We start from the raw sequence: 7,414 nt of genomic DNA on the forward strand, positions 1-7,414 counted from the left end.
TGAACTTCACATAAAATTTTAATTATAGATTTTTTTTTGTAAATCTAAAATAATTTAAGGATAAATTTGTAATTTAACCTTCGTAGAATTTTTATTATTCAATGAATGATATTTTTGAAAAAAAAATAAAATTTTAAGGGCATTTTAGTCCAAAACGCCAGTAATGTTACAATACCTAAGGGAAGGGAGGTAATGACATTCCCGATAATATACCCCAAAAAATCTACTATTGGTAATAAAATATTACCGAGAATGAGATGCACGACCAACTAAACATAGGAATATAGGATTCTCATCCCATGAGAATCTCACATTCATCCCCTAAAAGCTTTGAATAATGGTTCACGTTAATAAAGTAGTTTAGTTTAATGAGTTGTCTTCCTTTGATTTTAGCAGTGATAAAGTAGTTTCGTTTTTCTCACCATCAGCTTTTGCCTACTTTGATGTTTTGTTATAATCATTCAAAGTATGTGTGTTTTGTTTCAAGCTACAACATGAAAATATTAAATAGTCTACTCCTCATCAAGCTATTAACATACTCTACTTAAAAACACGTTACTGTTTAATAAATATGAATAACTTATTAGTCTAGATATAAAAAATATCCTATCTAATCTAACTTAATATATATATATATATATATATATATATATATATATATATTTAAATAATCTTTCTCTCGTCTCATAAAACTTTTACAAATTCTAAAATCATTACCAATAATTGCATAGGTTATTGTTGTCGGTCTCATTTAAACTCTTAAAATTTTTCAACAACTCCTTTCGAGACTCTTAATTTTAATTTTGGTGTTTGTTTTATAAAAAACAATTCAATATTCATATGACAAGCTCAAAATTATTTGTCTCAATATTGATCTACTTCTATTATTATATCATATCAAATCAAAATACAATTATATTATTTTCTTATAAATAAGAATCTATTTATTATAGGAACCATTAAAACAATTGTCAATCTTAGAACAACATCATGCAAAACAAATAAGTATTTTTTCTCTTTTATTATTATTTTCTGAGTTTCTTGTTTTTTTAACGTCTTTTTCTTTTTTGCATATTTTATATTTTTTAAAAATTTTACCTGTGATGGAATGGAAATAGATTTTCATAATCAAATTTTAAATAAGACTTGGTTTATGAATCGAATTGAATTGAAGGTAATAAAATTATGGATCATAAGAACGACCAAAATCTTATGTCTGTAATCTGTATCGATCCTTCATAAAGTTTGAATTTAATTCAAATCAATTTTTTTAAAACCGAATTCAATTTAATCACATAAGTTCATCGGCATCATAGAGAAAAGAGCCCAGATGATGTGAGTGTTGCGACCTGACGACTAATCATTCCACCATGCATACACGTGGCAGAACATTGTTGGTTGGAAATACCAACAGGATCTCTTTCCTGACGATCTTGCTGGGGCAAATGGGGTCGAAATAGATTAAAGGGCTGGACGTGAAATTCAAAAGGGTCTTTTGTTTCCGAAGGGCACAAGTCAAAATGTCTTATCCTTTGCCTTTCTGCAACCTTCTAAAAGTTTACGGTGCCGACTTCCCTCAACTGTTGGATGATTTTGTCTTGCAAATTCCTCCTAATCTTCTTCAGCTCAAACATTCACCAATCTGTAAACAGAATGGGTGTTATCTAAGTTTCTATGTTATACCTAAGTTAATACTTGATCCACAAAACTTATATCATTTTTATTTTTTAAATATTCTTTTATTTTTGTTTTCAATTTTTTTATAAAATAAAACACTAATTTATATTGTAATCTTATCTATATTAAAAAGGAATAAACTACGAATTGATTTTTCACAAGATGGTTGTTTAAGGCTTAATTAGAAAATAAGTGTTTAATTATTTATATTAAAAATGTATAAACTACGAATTGATTTTGCATAAGATGAATCGATTTTACATCGTCTTTTATGCCGTTCGCACTGTGGGTCGCGTAAATGTCACAATTATTTATTCAAATGTCGCACTTCGCACCATCGGTAGATGTTCGTCATGTGGGTGATTGTGCGTGGAGACGCGATCGAGGGTAGGTTCAGTCGACGATAATGGTGACAACAAAGGGCGACGATGGTGTGAATATAGGGATTAAACTTAGGGTTTTTCAAAATTTGAGTTTTTTAAAAGATTTTTGAAAATTTTGGGGGTTAAATTTTAAGTTTTTTTAAAAATATTTTTTTTTAAATTACCTAAACGCAACACATATCTTTTAATGATATAATTTAATGGTTGTTATAGTTCTGACACCTAAAATGATATCGTTGGAATGTTAGGCACCTTGATGAATCAAAAAAAAAAGTTTAGGCACATATTGAAGAAAAATCGTATAGTTTAGACACTTATTTTCTAATTAAGCATGTTTTAAATAATCTAGAGTTATTTAAGATTTTTTTTTCTTAATTTATTGAAAACACAAGTTATAACTTATAACTATTCAAATTTGAATGTTTAGAAAATATATTTTATTTTTATCATTTAAGTCATTCAATAAATTTAAATAACATTAAAATTTTAAATTTTATTTAAAATTAAATAAAAAATAAACGTATATTTAATATAAAATTATACTTATTTGGGCGTTATATTAGGGCATATTTATACAGTAAGGTTGAAGACTTTCAATATCTAACATGAGTATGGCACAAGGCCCAATAAATGAAGACCCGCCAAGTTGGAGGAATGAACATTGATTTGCCGATAAGCCCATCTATGAATTCCGTTTTGATCGCACTTTTAATTAAAAAAATCTATTTTAACTGTGAAATTAATGTTAAATAGATAAAATATAAAAGAAATTACGATGGAAAAGTGATTTCTAACCAACTACGTAAGTAAGCTAGAATTTTTAATTTTTTCATTTTTAACTTTATTTCTGGAAATAAATTATAATTTTACATTTATTAATATATCAACTTTATTTAATTATGTATTTATATTTTATTTTAATAATTTATTATTGACATCATTAAAAAATAATTTATTACTTGATAATTTATTTTGATTATTTAAAATTAAATAAAATTCATGGTTTATTTATTGAAATATTAATATAATACTTTATATCCACATGTAAAAAAATATTGATAATATATTTTTCTTAAAAAAATATTTTATTTATAAAAATATTATTGATGAGTTATCTTAAAATATTTTTTATATTTGTATTATAGTTTAAGTAATATATTTTATATATCGTAGTATTAATAAGTGTAAATATAATTTAAATTTTATATTTTTAATTTATAATATAATGTCTATAATAAATATTTTATTTTTTTAAATCCATTTTTTAATAATAATCTCAAACACTTAAATTTTAAACTAAACTTCTAAACAATACTTTTAAAAATTCTTTTTTACTGTACTTTTAATAGTTACTTTTAGAAAATCATGTCAAATTAGTCCTACGACTATTCAATATTTTATTGTTATCATTCTTGCTTTTATTATTTTTAAATTCAATCCTTGAAATATGTTTTAATAATTAGAAAAATATTGTTTAGTAATTCAAGCCGAATATAGTAAAACCAAAAATTCATATCTATAATTGATTTATTTAATTAATCGATGTTTGATTCCTAAAACCTATATAATCATACAAAAAATGAAAAAAAAAATATACAAATAAAATTAAGCTAATGTCATGAATTATCTCTATAATCGTGAGATCTTATTTGAAAATTGACATCCTCTTAACGTTCTTGAAAACAAAATCGTTAATTAAATCTTCATAGTTAACTTTTTTCTCGCGTTCGTATAAAAATAAATTTTTCTGAGTTAGTAATTTTTTTCAAAGTATGCGACTACCAAATGAACTTTTCATATATATATAATGAACTTTTCAGTATAGTATAAAGACTTCAAATAGACTTTAACGATTTTTTTGTACTCATCTTTATTGCATGAACACACATAATAAATTTTAAAATATATTATATATATGTGAACACATAATTATGAGATTTTTTAATCTAATCACTATTATTTTTATTTTTATTAATTATATTGTTTAACTATTTAAATAATGTCAACTAAATTATATGTCGTCAAATCATGTCAATTTTATTTATTACCAAATCAATTCACCTATCAAATGTCAACACCATATGATTTAATTGATATCATTTTAAATTTAATAATCTAATTAAAAAGTTAAAATATCAATCTTTAAATTATAATCTCCTATAATTAAATAGTCACATATATAATTTATCCTAAAATCAAATACGCATGTCCAATAATCAATGTAGGATATGGATTATATCTGGAACTGGACATATGTGTTTTTAATGGTTATATATGGACGACGAGTCGACTACTATAATTTTATTTTCCCATTTCGTCATGATTATGCATTCTCTTAACTAACTTGAAACCATTGATTATTCTTTGGCATTGTGCAGGTAAGTGGATCCGCTAACTATTAACTGTTTTACGGTACAGGTTGATTGTTTAACTAAATTAATGAATAACTTTATTATGCAGAAACAAATGTTTTACTTATCCTTAATATCAAAATAAGTGTCCAAACTATATCAAATATCTCGAATAAGTATCTAAATTATTTTTTTAACCAATTCAAGTGCCTAACGTTTGTAACGTTACTATTTTAGATGCCTAATGTTACAAACTTTATAACTTTAAGTGTCACGGATATAAAGGCCGTTATAAAACTCTGTTAAACGACTCGTATCACAATAGTAGAATTTTGAACATTTTAAGCACTTATTTAAGAATAAGAACATAATAACACACATACAAACCACCATTCTTATTCCCAGCATCCAACCCCGCCCTCTCCCTCCCTTCTTCCATGGTTTTGCCATGGCCAAATACACAAAGGCCAAATGGCCGATTTTCACAGTCGACTAAACGGTCGATTATCACGATCGATCAAATTAATTTAAAAGATAATATATTTGGGATTTTAGGGATTAGGGGTTAAAATTTAAGAGTTTGAGAATTTTAGGTTTTGAGATGATATTAAGAGTTGTAACAGGTTAGTGGGAGGTTGGCAACGTATGGCTAGCCCATTGTTGGCGAATGGGTGGCTGGAGATGATCTACGGTTGGAGTAAATGAGACTAGAATAAGAGATTTTAAGAGTTTGAGTTTTTTTTTTGTATTTTAGAAAATTTTGGGTTTTTAAAAAATAAAATATCTTAAAATTGTCTTAAATAAAATTTTAAAATTATCAGATTATAATATGTGTTAGTTAGTGAGTTTTTTTAACGGCTGTTAGAATCAAAAAACCTAAAATGATAATATTTATAATATCAGACACTTAAAATAATAACGTTTGTAATGTTAGACACTGAAATGAATCGAAAAATAATGTATTCACTTATTCTAGATTTTGATATAATTTTATCACTTATTTTGATATTAATCCTTTTATTTACTACCCAGCGAATAAGGTTTGTATGCTAATTAGACAATTGCTGATGATTACTTTCCCGACAGCCGCTGTTGTTGAAAATATTCCATCACTGTTACATCAGCTTTGAGGAGCAGTCTTATCTTCATAAATTAAATGGGCAAGATAATACATATATAAAAACAATAAATTTTCATGAAATAATTGGAAAAACGATAATTAAGTAAAATTGAATGGGGACACGTGGCAAGAAAAGAGGATGCCGACAGTCAGTTGTCCAAAGGTTCAGGTTATTGTCAATGGTGCACCCTTGTCTATGTTCCCCTAGCCTTTGCTGATCAAATAAATTGGATGATCAAACCTAATTACTATTATTCATGTCGTAACTGTCTTTCGGTTGAGTTTCGAATTATGTTTTAACTTGAAAAAATTAGGTTGGGAGTCACCACCGATCACTTTAAAATGAATTTAGGTGGGTCAGACAGTATCTTACCTGATTTACGTTTTTACCAGAAATGTGTCAGGTTCGAGAGTCTGTTACGGTCAAGGAAGGATTAGCACCCTTGAACCACCCTTTCGGTACCAATTAATTTGCTCGTTGTCTTAAATTAAGAAAATTGTAATTTAAAATTAAAAGGTAAAAATACGATCACAATTACTTACCTTAGATAGTTTTAAAGGTGTGACCTTAAGAAGGTCAAAAAATCATGTTAGATAAAAAGGTAAGAAATAAATAAATTAAATTAAAATGAAGAAAAAACAAATTAAATAAAAGATAAGATAAAGAAAATAAAGATAAAATAGCAAGTAAAATAAATATAAAAAAAAAAAAAATAAAGAAAAAGAAGAAAAAAATATATAAATAAAAAAAATAAATAAAATAATAATAATAAAGTAAAAATAATATATATATATATATATATATATAATAAATAATAAATAAAAAAAATAGTAAATATATATATATATAATTAATAAAATTGATAATAAAAAAATAATATATATATATATATATAATCTAAAAAAAATAAAAATATATACTAAAGTAAAAAAGAAAATGCATAAAATGTAAAAAAATATTACATGAAAAAAAAGAAAAAAAATAACAAAACAATTAAATAAAATGAGTAACAAGGGAAATGTGCGTATAAATAAAGTTAAATAAATAAAATAATAATAATTAAAACGTAAATGTAAGAGACCGAATCAAAAGTAAAAAAAAATGCTACCTTTTATTTCCTTTTCGAATCGTTTACAATAGCTTTGCCTTTGTATTTTTCATGCTTTCCTCTGTATTTTGTATGTAAATCGTGTGTTACAAATGGGGAGGATTACATGTATTTATAGTGAAAAAAAACTAACTATTTTTAGAATCCTATTAACAATAGAATCATAATGCAACTAGACTCCTTGCTCGGTTGTTGCATGTTTGTTGGTGTGGTTGTCGCTTTAAAAGAAATGGTGGTGGAATAGTCCTCCTAGGAAAGAAACTCTTGCTAGTTCTATCTTTTAAGAAAATGGGTGTCTACAGCTGCCCCTCTTTGTCCTTTTTCGTGGAACGAAAAATAGGACAAAGATAAAAAGACACAAATTTTTGTTCAGTGGAGTTGAAGAATAACTCCTTGTCGAATTGAATTGCGGATGGCTCCTCCGTTGCGAAGTCGAGTACATCTTGAAATGATTTGAATAAGAATGTGGATTCTTGTTGTAGTCCACTTTGGTATTCTTCTCAGTTTAAAGACATTGGCTAAAAATTCGACTGGAAAGTAATCTCTTGACTCCACAATGTGGTTAATACGCCCTCGAGCTGAATGAAATCGAACTCGAAAAGTCTTCGCCGACAGATAGCTTTTCTCGACTTAAGCTATGCTGACGGAAAAAAGACTTCTTGCTACTAAGGCACGGCTAACCCAGACCTTCTTCTCAGCTTGAAAAACCTCGATTGCAGTCGGACAATAGTGTGTGTTTCAAGAGAAACAATTTCGAGGGTTTTTTTTGTTTCA

Source organism: Hibiscus syriacus, unplaced genomic scaffold (assembly GCF_006381635.1).
Source record: "Hibiscus syriacus cultivar Baekdansim isolate YM2019G1 unplaced genomic scaffold, ASM638163v2 tig00013738_pilon, whole genome shotgun sequence".
In the NCBI taxonomy this organism is placed as follows: domain Eukaryota; kingdom Viridiplantae; phylum Streptophyta; class Magnoliopsida; order Malvales; family Malvaceae; genus Hibiscus; species Hibiscus syriacus.